Here is a 15,571-nt window from a genome sequence, read left to right as displayed (position 1 = left end):
TTTACCTCATCGATGGGCAATGAATGATAAGGCATGCAAAACAGGTTTTATCTTAGCAAACCTGACTTCCTTGGAATCTTATTCTGTAACCCATATAGTCTTTGTTTCTTCTTGATTTCCAAAGGACTATTTTGGACGATTTTGTGAAGAATGTGATTCTGCCTTTGAGTGAGGTTGTAGGGAAAGGCAGTTTTGAAGCAATCGTTGCACAGCTTTGCAAGAGAGAGGAGGAGGAGGAGGAGTGGATGGGGTGGGAAGCCCACTGCTGTGAGTCGGTGAGCCTTGGTTGCACAGCAGGGAGGCAGATGGCTGTTTGGAGAAGTCTGTCAATGGCTTCATCTGCCCTTTTCTGAAAAATCATTGATTCAGGCCAGTAATTTTGTCTCATGTTTTTAGACTTTTCTGGAATATACCCTTCTGTCTACCCTTGCCTTATCTGTATGTGATATTCATAGACCTGTGGTACTCTTCCTTTACCTTGCTATAATGAACCAGCCATGCATGATTATAAGAGAGTATAAACCTTAAAAACTAGAAAATGTTTTTTACTTTAGAATATGGTTCAGGATTTAGGATCTAATTACTTATATATGAAGGGTAACTTTCTTACCTTAAATAGCATAAAGGTTCATTTATGAAATCCCTTCTACCCTGAGATCATGCTAAAATGTTTTGGCTTTTATTTTTTTTTCTCTTTGGAATGCAAATTTGTTCTGAAATTTGCTAGTTATTTGCAATCAGAAAGAGTTCCTGAGAGGTAGAAAGGAATTATAATACCGATTATATGGTATTAATAGTATGTCAGGTTAATACTGAAGTATAAACTATTTCTATGCTTTTCTTTTATTCCAGTGATGCTCAGGGACACTCCCAGCTGGGTACTCAGTGCAGCACTACTTGCCTGGGGGTGCTTTTCCAGACATATGCCCACAGCTCTGTGTGGGAAGTAAGGGGCAGGGGAGCCGGCCCCAGGTCCTACGCCTGGTAGGCATGCGCTTTTCCCACTGCTTTCTCCCCGGTGCTTTCTATAACACTCAAAACTCTTATTTAAACACTTTCCTAATTGGGTTGGAGAAATGGGGTGATTACCTTCTAGGCTGTCTTACGGCAGAGTTTTGATCTTTGCTGTATTAAGGTTTGGGGTGATATATCTATTGAGTAGTTAACTCTTGGTAGTGAAGAAAATACTTGGGCTGTTTCAAATCCATGAAACGTCCATGGGAGTATTCTTCTTCTGACTTCACTGGCACAAGTAGTGGTTTGTATAGAATAGACTAGGGAGATTACAGTTTCTTTCCTGCGGGAGCCAGGAAGTGATAGCATGCAGATTTGGGCAAAGCAATTTTAGGAATCAATTTAGAAGTATTTCTCTTTTGATTTTATGCCATCTTATCAACGTTTCAAGGTTTACAATACCTAACCTTGTTTCTGATGAGGAATGAATATGCCCGCTCTATAGAATTGACCAGTCTGAGATAATAAAGGGCAGGGAAAAGTATTTCTTTCATTCTCATTGGGAGAGGCTAGTTCCACCAAATCAATACTCTGAGGAATTAGAGAAAGCTGTCTGGAAAGTGCAGCTCCAGGAACACGTATTATGTCTAATGAGAAGAGAGAGGGCGTCCTGTCTCGAGCGATTGTCTGCTCAGGTTTCTATGCCAGCTCGTGGCAGAGTGAGCCAGCAGCCTGGATGCCCACACTTTCCCAAGCCTACTTTGTTGCCATCACTGTCACTCCCTTGTGGGGGACATTTCTTCATGCTCAAGACGGTTTGGTTTCGTTTGTTCGGTGGGCACAAGCAGTGGTGCTCTGGGCTTACTCCTGGCTCCACTCTGGGATCTGTACTGATGGGGCTTGGGGACCACCTGGGGTGCCAGGAATTTAACCCAGGCCAGCTGTGTGCAAGGTACGTGTCCTCCTACTATAAGAGTGTTTAAGCTTTGATCCCAGCCATGAGGCAAATGAGACAGCCTAGCAACTGGGACGGTGTATCACCTCTCCTTTGTTGCTGTGACAGATTACTGCGAACTTGGTGACGAGTGGGATGCAGATGCCACTTCGGGTTGCTTTGCTCGCTAGAAGCCCGATGCAGCTCTCTGTGGGTTGAAGCATCTCTAGGGAATCCTTCTTCTCTCAAGGCTGAGGGGAGAAACACTGTCCTTGTATTTTCCAGCTTCTCGGGCCTGCCTGCATTCCTTGACTCATGGCTTCCAGCATTTTCACAGCCTGCAAGGCTGACTGAATCCTGGCATGGCCATCTCTGGTTTTCTAAGGCTTTGAAACTTCCATTAATTTTAAAGGATTCATGTGATTACATTGGACCCATCTTGATAACCCAAGACAATCTCAGCATTTTAAAGTTTCCAACCTTAATCACATCGTCAAAGTTCTTTCTGCCATAAAACAGAGCATAGTCAAAGGTCCTAGGGATTCAAACCCCAACACAGAGGTTGTGGGACTATTATAGAAATTATTATTGTAGGTAGAATAAATATAAGATGTTTGGCTGATTCTTATCAACAACCAGTTCTTGAATTAGATGTTCTTACCAATGGCTGAAAGTGAAACCTATGATCACCAACAGAGACGTTGAAATTTTGACCTAATTTGGTGGATACAAAACAGCCCCAATGATTTTAAAATACTCGGGACAATTAGTGAGGAGAAACAGATTAGAAAAAAGTGTTTTGTCAACTCAAATGTTCAAAACTCCAAAGTGGACATTTTAAAGTGACACTATTCTCACTTGTTTTATATATATATATATATATATATATATATATATATATATATATATATATCACTGTCATCCCGTTGCTCAGCAATTTGCTTGAGCGGGCACCAGTAACATCTCTATTGTGAGACTTGTTGTTATTGTTTTTGCATATTGAATACGCCATGGGTAGCTTGCCAGGCTCTACCGTGTGGGCGAGATACTCTGGGTAGCTTGCCAGGCTCTCTGAGAGGGGCGAAGGAATCGAACCCATTGGCTGCATGCAAGACAAACGCCCTACCTGCTGTGCTATCACTCCAGCCCTATCCGTTGTACTATCGCTCCAATAGTTTTTGTGTGTGAAAGAGACTCACATCAGATGAAGTTAATTAAACAGAGCTGATTTGGGATCATGAGAATTGCGTTAGTTAACTCCTATGTGAATAAGTCGGGTTTCTTTAGAAATTTCAGCTAGACCACTAAAGACGCAGATGTGAGATCTAGTAACCCTGAGTTACTATATGTGACATCACCATTGATGTGACATTTAGCCACATGAGCTACGAGACCCAGCATGTGAGTGTGACAGGCGGGCTCTGCACCATTTCCTAGCTTTCCATAATCAGTAATTGAAGAACTGAGGCTAACAGCTGAAAAAGGAGTTTCTCTCATTGTTCACTTCCTGTGACTCAGTATAAAGTTAAGCAAATTCATGGCACATGGAGCCATCAATACTCAGCATATGCTAATTTGTATTTACTAGAAGTTTTATTTTTTTTCAGGTTTATGTCTCAGTTATACAATATTCAATCACCATCCCTTCACCAGTGCCCATATTCCAACACCAAAATCCCCAGTATACCCCCCACCCCGCTGCCCCATCCCCAACTGTATAAATGATGAATTTCATTTCATTTTCTCTTTACCTTGATTACGTTCCATATTGCAAAACAAAACTCACTATTGTTGTTGGAGTTTCCCCCCAAGAAAGACAGCCCTACTAAGGAAGCATTTGATAATTGGTTTTCCATTAAAAGATTGTATGTTTTCTGATTTTAGAAAAGGTCGCGCGGCCGTAGCAGCCGCGCGGTTCGGATGTGTCCCAGTCCCACATGCCGGAGCCGTGTTAGTTGCTGCTCAATGTCGCCAGGGCTCCATCTGGAGAAGGTGTGCTGGCTGTACCTCCTCCATTCGGATCTCCAGTGTTGCTGGCCCGATTTCGGGTCCGGAGCATTTCTCCGGCCGCGTTGCTCACCAGAATGCCTGGCCTCTTCTCTGTTGAATGTGGCAAGATGGCGCCGAGGGTGGGTCGAGGGCGTGACTTCTGGCGGCTGGGGCCACTTGGAGGTTGGGCTGGCGCCACCCCACTCCAGTGCCCCCCCGCAGCTCAGATGTGTCCCAGTCCCGCAAGCCGGAGCCGTGTTAGTTGCTGCTCAGTGTCACCAGGGCTCCATCTGGAGAAGGTGTACTAGAAGTTTTAAACATTTCTTTTTAAACACTAGTTAGCGAGAGATGCAGAGGAGAAACTGGTATATTACTTTATGACACAAAGCTTCAAATTATCTGTTGCTATGATTCTCTCAAGGAAAGGAGTTGGAAAAAGAACAACTTTTTTTTTTTTTTACTTATATTACTTTTTAATAGTGGTGCCATTTTCTGGGAAAAAAATTAAACAATCCTTTGTACACTTGCTTAAGAGACATGGGCTGGTGGAAGGCACCTTTCTTGGATAGAAATTGTCTTGCCCTTCATTTTCTGCTACAAGAAGGGGACAACCTCCCATTTCTGTATATATAAACAAAAATAAAATTTCTCCTGTCATGTGGTGTTTCAGTCACAATATCATCATTGAAGGAGAAATGTATTTGATGATGAGGTGAAAAATCAAATATCAGTCAGTTACACAAAATTTTATTATTATTATCATTTTGCCTTTGTAGCCACTCCAGGTGGTACTCAGCGCTTTCCTGTGCTCTGTGCTCAGGGACCACCCCTGATGGGCCACGTGGACACCAGTGATCAAACCTAGGTCACTGTGTGCAGGGCACCTCACTCACTATATTATCTCACTTTTTAAAATTATATTGCACAATTTTAAAAAAAATAGCAGTGCATTTATCTATGGAGATAAAAAAAAAACATTTAGTAGAGTTTCTTTATGCCCTTATTGAGCTCACTGAATGCTCGGTTTCTTTCCTGTCTCACTGCTGTGTACCTTTTCAAGTGGTAATAGGAAGCCCAAACACCTCTAAATATATTTTAAATGTAGAAATAATATTTTTATACAGAATTCCCCTAGTTTTGGCAAATTAGAGTGACTGGAGATTAGATCTTTTTCACTTGAAAAGAAATAAAAATGCTTCAGAGAGTGTCTGCATTTTTTGACAGATAGAAGAAACTCTAATCTTTAAATCATTTGAACTGGTTCGGTTGCTTTACTGATCTTTTAACTTTGTTAAAAAATTATCTTATTAGTTTATCTTTGAGAGAAATCAGATAAGCGCACTAATGGATATGAGAGTTTTGAGGTTCTCAATTGAATTTGGTCTCTAGCTGGTGGGTAGGCTGGAAGGAGACTTCAAAAAAATTCAGAGAGATGGAGAAACTATTTTGAAAATGAACTCAAGAGTTTTATATCTCAGGGCATTTCGCTGATAATGGAGTCGCGGCAAGTAGCAAGGAGGTGATGGAATTAGGAAGATATCCTGAAGTCTTTTCGAGGTTTCCAAGCTTGGTGGCCTACTAGCCCATTTTCAGAGAAAGGGATTACTATTCCGAGTCTCCCTGGAAATCTGCCAACTTCAAGCAGACAAACAGAAATCATCCCCAATTGCCCTGGAGACTGCTTACACCCTGGTCCTTATTCCAGTGCCTGGGGGGACCCGGCTGTGTGTTGAGTTTGGGGGTGGGGGCAGGGTGTTTGCAGTGGAGGGTCGATCATCCTCCTGGGGAAATAACTGTGCCGGTGACTTTGCTGATGAGAGAAGCGCTATGACTCTTACTCCCTTTGCCCACTGAACTTGCTTTCAGCTTTGCCTGTGCACCTCTGCCTTGACAGAAATCTGGAAAATGGGTGAACCTTACAGAAAGCAAAGCAACCACTAGAATCATTTCCTTGTCCATTTTGTCATTGAAATGTGTGAAATGTGCCCGTTTCTGCAGTTTCACAATTGGATCCGGGTTTTCATGAACACTTATTCCAAGACAGCGCTCTGGGAAGGATTTGGCGGGGGGAGTCGCGCTCTTGCAGCCAGCGTGCTCCGTGGCCCTGGAGACAGGCTGAGCATCCAGGGAAACTTGCCTACCCGTCTGTGCTCATGGCTGAGCTGCCCCGAGCCCCGGCTCACCCGGGCCCGGGAACATGGACAAGGAACTGTGTCCTACGCTTGCTGCCTGTCTGTCCTAACCAACACGACAGAGCCTTCACTAGTCAGAGGAAAGGCAACCAGAGCCTCAACCCCACAGTTCCCTGATTTCAAACTCTTTGGTAAAAAATTCATTGCACAATTTAAACTCAGAGTTGTCACAAAAATCTCAGAAGAGAGAGTGTGACTTCTTTTATTGTTTTTGTTTTAGGCTTTGAGGGTTTTTTTTTTGTCTTCTTTTTTTCCCCTTCTCTTTAGAAGATAAATACAATGTGATTTACAAAGTCATTTGGAGTTGAGTTTTAGACATTCAATATTGCAGCACTGATCCCACCACCAGCGTCAACTTCCCCCAGTGTTCCCAGGTCCCCCCATGCACCTGCCGCCTCCCAGCCCGCCCTCTTCACAGGCACCTTTTAAGTCCGGCTGTTAAATGTTGGGTCTCTTGATTTCTGGGGTTTGGAGATTTGGCTCTGTCGTTCCTTAACAACACCTTTGTACCCGACTCCCCTAACCTGGCCCTTCTCATCTGTCTCTTCCCCTGCCCCCCCTCCAGTCCTTCCTTCCTCTCCCCTTTGCTCTGGGGTGAGAAAGGTGACTTCTTAATTGGGATACTGGAGATCCCCTCAGTCCGGAGCATTGCTCTCCCTTTTGACCAAGGTCAGACTTGTCCCTTTCAATCAGATTTCAGTGTCACTAATGGATGTGGAATGCCCAGAGCACATACGGAATTATTCAAAAGACACGCATTTCAAGGAGTTTCGGGTCGATGTCCTTAGCAGGACTATGTATGGGGAATAATTTTCTTACCAATTATCATTATTATTTGGGTTTTGGTTTTGTTGGGGTGTCACACCCCGTGGTGCTCACTGGCTTTCCCCAGGGATGGACACTGGCTATCCAGGACAAAGCTGGCCTCAGCCCCCCAAGTATCTCTGGGTCTCTTATTGTTTTAGAGTCACGGTAGTTTTAGTGAAGTGGCAAATTCTCGCTGGGAATCTGATCAACTTGTTTTATTCTCATTCAGCTGAAAAGTCAACTATCATCTAAATATATATATTTAAGATCTAAAGACATCCATTTAAATGATATTTTATGGTATTTTAAATGATAATTTTTTGGTCTGTTGTTGCCCTCTCCAGCTTGTATCCATCTGCCCCTCTTAGTTCCTTTGGCCTGAGTTGGAAATTCTTTGTTTCTATCTTGAAGCAACTTTCTAGTTTCATGCACACCCACATACTCATGTGCACAGAGGTGGCTCATCAAGGGACAGTTCTCCCACTAACCTTTCTCTTTACCCCGTTTACCCCTGTTGCTCCCTCTTACACTCCTGTTCTGTAATCCCTCCACACATTGGGAATAAAACCAAGCTTTTACATAGCGCCAACCAGGGAAATCCACAGGTGTGAAAAAGGCCTCAAAACCCTCTGGTATAAAGAATCACATGATATCACCTGTTTATCAACTGTTATTTAGCAGTGCTCATGGTCTGAGAACAACCCAGTGCCCTGCCATCATGGACAAAGATGTCGTATACTCACGCTCTGGAGTGCTGCTGGGAGACGCAGAAATATGGGAATTCTCATCTACCTAGAATGTGGATAGAATTAGAGGGTGTCATGTCAAGCAAAAAATCAACTCGCAGGAAGAAGATAGGCAGCAAATACTTCCCTCATAGTGATAAAGAAGGCAAGGGAGCGTGGCCAATGGAAGCAAACCCCACGACACGATGGAGGAGTGGGGATGGGAGAAGGAGAAAGGTAAGGCAGAGGGGGTTAGAGGGGGTCTAGGGGCTGTGGTGCAGGAATATTGGCACTTTGGTGGTGGGAGTGATGCAGTAATGTTGTACACCTTAAGCATCAATATCAACATTATTATAAACCATGTTACTGTAATTAAAAAATAAGTGCTACTCTTCTTCTCTTACTGTGGATTCTATTGAACTGTGGTCTGCATTTCCTAACGACACATTCAAGGCAAGTGAAAAAAAATAAAGGAGAGTAGACAGAAGGAAAGTGCATGGTTTTATAGAGAGCAGAAATTGAAGATACAGTTGATCAACCTGGTGAAGTGACAATTGATCAACCTGGGTGAAGTGAATGGAAGCAAAGCACCGTGTCAGACACTGGAGTCTTGTCAGGTCGGTACAGTAGGGCAGAGGAACAGGCCCGGCAACTCTGAGCGTTTCCCCAGGCATCATGCCAGTGCCCAGAACAAAACTGCCAGCCATATTCACACACTGAACCTTACCATTTTTGTCCTTTTTGACTAAATAAACCCAAGTTCAAAAATATCCGAACCTGGGGCTGGAGCAGTAGGGCATTTGCCTTGCATGCAGCTGACCCGAGTTCCATTCCCAGCATCCCATAGGGTTTCCTGAGCACTGCCAGGAGTGATTCCTGAGTGCAGAGCCAGGAGTAACCCTTGTGCAGTGCCGGGTATGACCCAAAAAGAAAACAAAATCCAAATCTTAATTTGTGGGGAGGGAAGGCTCCCGAGCAGTGCTCAGGAAACCCGTGCCCATCCCAGCAGGACATACTGGCCGTGCCCAGCTACCGTGGAGGGACGATGTGCAAGATCAGACCTCATCAGCCACGTGCTGAGTGCACACCTCGCCTCTTTCACTTTAGCTCCCATCCCTCTTCTTCTTTTTAAATTTAAACATCATTGCAATTAGTCCACCATCCTGGCTATTGCTTCTCAGTTTTAGGTGCTCAAATTTAAAAATCAGTCCCTAGGTTTTATTTTGAAACTACTTATATTTTCCAAATAAAGTTTAAAGATGAAGCCCAAAATCAGCATCTAGTAGAGTTGACCATCAGCTAGAATCACCTACTAAACTGTTAGCCCTGTGGGAATTTCCCAACTTGGTGGAACCGTTGTTTGAGTGCTGTGCAGAAACGATAGTTTAAAATGTGTTCAGACTGGGCAGTCAGTGGGTCGCTTGCCTTGACCGACCCAACCCTGTTTCCATCCCCTACTGCCCGTTTGGTCCCCAGGCATCGCCAGGAGTAGTTCCTGAGCACAGAGCCAGGAGTAACCCCTGAACATCACTGGGTATGACCCCAAAATAAAACCGAAAACAAACAAACACTTTGTCCAGAAGTTAGTAGAAAGCTGGAGTTTACGAAGAATTGATTTTTCTAGCCATTTGCTTTTCCTTGCAATGCTCTTCATTTCTCCTTGGTCAGAAGTCTGTGGGCATTTTCTGTGTCAAGGCAGATATCCCACTGGTTACCTACCCAAAGTTTGCTTTCTTGCTTCCTTTCTTCCTTCATTCCTTCCTTTCTTTCTTTTTCTTTTTTTCTTTCTCTTCCTTCCTTCCTTCCTTCCTTCCTTCCTTCCTTCCTTCCTTCCTTCCTTCCTTCCTTCCTTCCTTCCTTCCTTCCTTCCTTCCTTCCTCCCTCCCTCCCTTCCTCCCTCCCTCTCTCTCCCTTTCTTTCTTTCTTTCTTTCTTTCTTTCTTTCTTTCTCTTCTTTCTTTCTTTCTTTCTTTCTTTCTTTCTTTCTTTCTTTCTTTCTTTCTTTCTTTCTTTCTTTCCCTTCCTTCCTTCCTTCCTTCCTTCCTTCCTTCCTTCCTTCCTTCCTTCCTTCCTTCCTTCCTTCCTTCTCTTCTTTCTTTCTTTCTTTCTTTCTTTCTTTCTTTCTTTCTTTCTTTCTTTCTTTCTTTCTTTCTTTCTTTCTTTTCTTCAACATTGAAACATTACTCAGTTTATGTAGACACACCAGGGACCAAACTCTTGACCTTACGCTTGCATCTCAGGAATTTGAAGCCATTGTTATCTCCCTCTATTTCGAAGTCACTGTTATACCCTGGGATTGTCTCTCCATTTAACTTACTTTCTTCCCAATCTCACTTTCTGACACTAAAAATTGGAGTCTTCAAGGATGCAATTTTATGTCCTGTTTTTTTCGCTGTTGAAACTCCCTTTATTTGTGCCATCTTATTGGCTTTAAATTTCATCCATACGTGTCCAAAGTCACATGGAGAAGTTCGCTCAAATCTTAGACCAAACGTTTCTATGTGGGGGATCTCATATGTATCCCAAACATAAAATTATGTCCCAAAATCCTGTTTGCCCCTGAGTGCCAGACGTGCTCTCTCTTGAGTCTTTGCTGCATGAGTCATCACAGAAGCAACGGTGCTAACGTTTTAGCTTGAGTCTCTCCAGGCTTCTGTGGGCATTCGTGTTTTTTTCTCAGCCCCACTGATGAGATCAGTTTGCGTACATTGCTCTCTTCCTCTGCTGGCCCACATTCATAGTGAACACGTTCCTGTAATGTTCTCTGGAAATCTAGCTTTTAGCAGCTTTTAGCTGCGCAGTAATTTATTACCAGTCCTTATTTGTGAACGTGGGTTGCCTTCCACAACTAGTTGTCAGAATTAAAACTATGATTAGTATCCTCATTACAAAGGAGAAAGAACAAAGGACTTCGTCTTTCTAGTGTTTCACTATCCCAATGTGAGAGCCACAAATTATATGGAGCTTTTGAGCGTCAAAGCCTGGCTTGCCTAAATTAGATGTGCTACGAATATAAAATATATCCCAGAATTCAGACTTATTTGAAAAATGTAAAATATATCATTAATAATTTTACAGTGATTAGTCATTTTAATAATTGTTTTAATTGAGCTCAATAGGGTATATCTAAAACACTGATTTTTACCTTTGCCTTTTTTTCTTTTAAAATGTGACTAAGAAAGCTAAAAATGATAGGTGTGACTGACATTAAACTTCTGTTTGATAGTACTGTTTTGGTTGCTTACAGGTCACAAATGTTAGAGTCATTCTTTCTTCCTTTCCTTCTCTTTGACGGACTACTTTTAAAATATAACCAGAATCTTTCTTAGAGAAAGAGTATAACAAGTAGGACTATCGTGAAATGGAAATTTTTCCTGAGAATATTGTTATTTAATTTTTTTTCTTATTTGGCTGTAACCCCACCCCCCACCCACTCCCCACTCCCGGGGGCATCAGATTTTATGTGCACTTAGTAAAGAGGCACATGCTATTTCATACTCTATGAAAATGTGCAGCTCTGGCAGTTCCACTGCATGGTTTTGCTGTAGTAATTAAAACACAGATGGAGCTCATTTTTCCCCCAAGTGTTTGATTGGCAGATAAGTCTGTGATCAACACTTCTCTCAGCTGAGCACGTCGCACCATCTGCCTTCAGCTGGTTTGCAGAGGGAGGTCGCAGTGGAATTTCATTGTTGCATGCAGTTTACATGGAGCATTTGTCTCTGGGAAGGCTGTAAAATGATATATAAAAAATTGCATATACTGTATACAAGTTTTATGGCAGTGATCTTATAACTTAATGAAAGATTCATTAGTAAATATGTTCTTTTAATCCCCTTTGCTGATTAAAGCATTTAGGACATGACATAAAATTACTACATTTTAAAAAGTTCGTTTCCAAACAGATTGAGCTGATGGGGCATTTTGTACTTAGTGAGATGGTTAGAGATGATCAGGGTCCTGCATTTTGAAATCATTAGTATAAACACTGATTACAAATAAAATGACTTGAGAATGCTATCTCCTAAATCCAACACTAAAATAATTTCTAAGAATATGTTAATTTTATGCATTTCACATATTTATAAATGCCAAAGATAGATTTGAATAAGTAGTGCTTTTAATTTTGATATCAAGATAATCTTTTAATCAAAGAAATGACTCAAATTTATATTGATTCCACTTGGATGTGGATAAGTCACTAAACTGATTACTATGCATAAAAGTGCACTTAAGCTATTGAAAGCACAGCACCAATAGCAGTTTTTAAAAATTAAAAGTTCTTCCTTTATGGTACTGAAGCTATTTTTTTCAGTGTCAGGGATATACCTACTTTTATTTTTTACTTATTTTTTTATTTTTTGCAATTCTTTTTAAAATTATTTTTATTTTTATTATTATTATTTTATTTTTATTGAATCACCATATGGAAAGTTACAAAGCTTTCAGGCTTAAGTCTCAGTTACACAATGCTCAAACACCCATCCCTTCACCAGTGCACATATTCCACCACCAAAAACCACAGTAATCTTCCCCCGCCCCCGCCCCCCAGCCCCCCACCCCGCCTGTGTAGCTGATAAATTTCACTTTACTTTCTCTTTACTTTGATTACATTCAATATTTCAGCAAAAAACCTCACTATTATTGTTTGAAGTTTCCTCCCCACCAAAGTCAGACCTGCTGGAAAGGAAGCATTTGATAATTTGTTTTCCATGGCTGAGAATGAAGAGATATGAGGTCATGTGGCCACAATAGCGGCCACGAGGTTTTGGATTTTTGTATTTTAGTATTTTAGCAACTAAGTCCAGAGAAATTTCTGCCAGAAGTTGCATCATTGCTAGCTTGTACCTGTCTGCTACTTTATATTTCATAAATGAGTGCGATGTTTCTATGTCTGTCTCTTTCTTTCTGACTCATTTCACTCAACATGATACTTTCCATGTTGATCCACTTATATGCAAATTTCATGACTTCATCTTTTCTAAAAGCTGCATAGTATTCCATTGTGTAGATGTACCAAAGTTTCTTTAACCAGTCATCTGTTTTTGGGCACTTGGGTTTTTTCCAGATTCTGGCTATTGTAAACAATGCTGCAGTGAACATAGAAATGCAAATGTCATTTCTACTATACCTTTTTGCCTTTCCAGGATATATTCCCAGGAGTGGTATTGCTGGGTCAAATGCGAGCTCAATTTCTAATTTTTTGAGAATCATCCATACTGTTTTCCAAAAGGGCTGAACTAGTCGGCATTCCCACCAGCAGTGAAGAAGAGTCTCTTTCTCCCCAAATCCACGCCAACACCAGTTGCTTTATTTGAAGTATATAATACTTGTATAAATGTGTAGATAGCTACATGTACCAGATCCAAAATAACATGATTCCAAGCATGGCTAAATCAAGGAATGAACCTCTTGGCCTCTTTTGCTTGTGTGTATAAATAATTATGGTTTAGTAGGTGAAAACCTGTTACCTAGTACATAGGGAGAAGTGAATGGATTAAACTTCTGTTCAAAGACTGTTCAACAGAAAGGAGTTATTTGAGAAATGTTTGGAAGAACCCTGCATTTGCTATGATAGAGGACAATGAGGACTCAGGCAGTACCTTAAAGATTAGATTCCTTAAGCTGATCCCTTTGTAGTCGAAGTGGAAATGACAGTGAATTTAGGGAGCAAGCCACAGAAAAGAGGAAAGAGAATGACAGTGGTGTAGAAGTGTATTCGTTTCTGTTTACAGAGACTTTCATTTTGTTTCATTTTGTAGGGAAAACATTTTGTCGCATCCTGGGAGCTACTCCTGGGCCTAAGATTTCTTTTTTGTTTGTTTTAAATTTTTTATTTTATAAAGTAGTTCACAATATTTGATTATATTTAGATACTCAAACACCAATCCCACCACCATTACACCTTCCCATCACTGTATTTTGGATGGTTCCATCCTGAACCCCAATCCCTGCCTAAAGCCCAGCTGAAATCATATATTCTGTATTGCTGGTTGTGAAAAACCACTGAAAATGCTACAAAATCATATCCTTAGAGGAAAGAGTGTGAAGATTGTTGTATTTCACCCAGCCATTAAGCCCTTCTATAAGTCTGTAAAAAAAATATTTCCCTCTAAGATTGGTTGCCTTCTTCTTTGAACCCCATCAGATGTGGTGCGGTACTCTTGGAGTCTGGGTAGGGTGTGTCCTGTGAAGTGTCTAGGAATGGTTCACTCATGCGCGAGGTTCGGCCCGAGCACGTGGAGAGCGGCTGTGAGCATTGCAGCAGTTGAGTTCTGGAGGTTTTTGGCTGCTGGAGCTGGGTCCTTTGGGGCGGGGAGGGGTCTCGCCCACCCCACTCTGGGACACCCCGAGTGAAACAGCCTGGTGCGGGGTCCGGTGGCATGGTTATGGCGAGCATCATGTTATGCTCCCTTCCAAGAGAGAAGGACATGCGATCTGGATGGTGGCTGATGACGAGATTATCTGGCGCCAGTCAGAGGTGGCTATGACAGTGGAAATGATTGTGGGCGTGGCTGCTGAGTTGCCAGAGATAGGGGGTGGGGGGTGGGGGTGGTATGGGCAGAGGAGCCTGAGATTTCTTGGGCCATGGACCAGACCAGGTTCTGCATGCCAGATGCCAGGTGTGCACTATACTACTACAATACCATATCATACCATACCATACCATACAACACATTACAATACTATACTATGTGATACTCCCTCTCTCTCTTTCTCTCTCTCTTTTTCTCTCTGTCTCTCTCTGTCTGTTTCCGTCTCTATCTCTGTCTGTCTGTCTCTCTTTCTCTCCCTCCTTCCACCCATCATCTTGTTGATGGTCATTTAGGTAGATTTTGTGTTTTGGGTATTGTGAATTATGCTGCTATGAACATAGGAGTACAGAGATATCCTTTTAAATTAATTTCATAGCCTTTGGATAAATGTGTAGGAGCACTGTTGCTGGGTCGTATGGAATTTCCATTTTCAAATCATTTTTCTCTTTAAATCCTTTCCCCGAGGCACCATGAGTTATAATACCATTGATGATAGGGTTTCTCCGCACCCTGTCCCCGAAAGCCTGCCTCGCTCCATCATGATCCAAGGAAACATAGCAAGGGGATAGCAGATGCAAAAAGGCACCAGAACCTGAGAGCTGGTCTAAGAACTGGGCTTACTCTGGAAGGGGATGGGGTGTAGAAATGCAAATTAGGGAGAGGGCACAGGGCAGTGGTGGAGGGAAGTTTGCTCAGGGGGAGGGAGTGTGGTGCTAAACACTGCACATCTGAAACCCCTTCATTCGCTCTTTTGAAGGACTCTCCGTGCCATTTTCTGACAAGGCAGTGCCACGGACATCACACCAACAGTGTGCCTGCTTCCCCTCTTCACATCCTCACCAGCGCTTGGTTTCTGTGTTAATTTCTTCTGGGGAGGATGGTTTGAGCACCACTTGAGATCAGAGGTCTTTCGTGCATTGGGCTCCGGAATGCCCTGAGGTGGTGCTCAGGGGACCTGAGGTGGAGCCAGGGATTCAGACCAGGGTCGTGGCCTTGGCAGACACGTCCAAGGCGAGTGTCACTGCCTATTCAAGCTATCCTGTCTGTCTGCCCCTTATCTAAAAAATAACTGTTAAGCCCATAATTTACAATTCTTTTAATATTTCGGAAATCCCCAATCCTTTGGATAGCTTATTTTCACCAGTGAGAGGTGAACTCGCATTGTGGCTTTGATTTGCATTTTCTTAAACTAAGAGATAAAGGGCATTTTTAAAAGGTATCTCAGTGCTATCTGTCCTCGTAGGGAAAATATCTATTCAAGACCACTGCTGCTGCTGCTGCTGCTGCTGCTCCTCCTCCTCCTCCTCTTCCTCCTCATCCTCATCCTCTCTTCTTCTTCTTCTTTTTCTTCTTCTTCTTCTTCTTCTTCTTCTTCTTCTTCTTCTTCTTCTTCTTCTTCTTCTTCTTCTTCTTCTTCTTCTTCTTCTTCCTCCTC

The 15,571-nt window shown here is 42.4% G+C and overlaps 1 protein-coding gene across 9 annotated transcripts in view; it reads left to right on the top strand.

Moving 5' to 3' along the window:
* PAM (peptidylglycine alpha-amidating monooxygenase) overlaps window positions 1-15,571 on the top strand; it is a 297,725-nt gene that overhangs the window by 60,841 nt on the left and 221,313 nt on the right. The window lies entirely within an intron of this gene.

This window comes from Sorex araneus, chromosome 1 (genome assembly GCF_027595985.1).
Source record: "Sorex araneus isolate mSorAra2 chromosome 1, mSorAra2.pri, whole genome shotgun sequence".
Taxonomy (NCBI): domain Eukaryota; kingdom Metazoa; phylum Chordata; class Mammalia; order Eulipotyphla; family Soricidae; genus Sorex; species Sorex araneus.
This window is presented reverse-complemented; position numbering and strand designations above follow the sequence as displayed.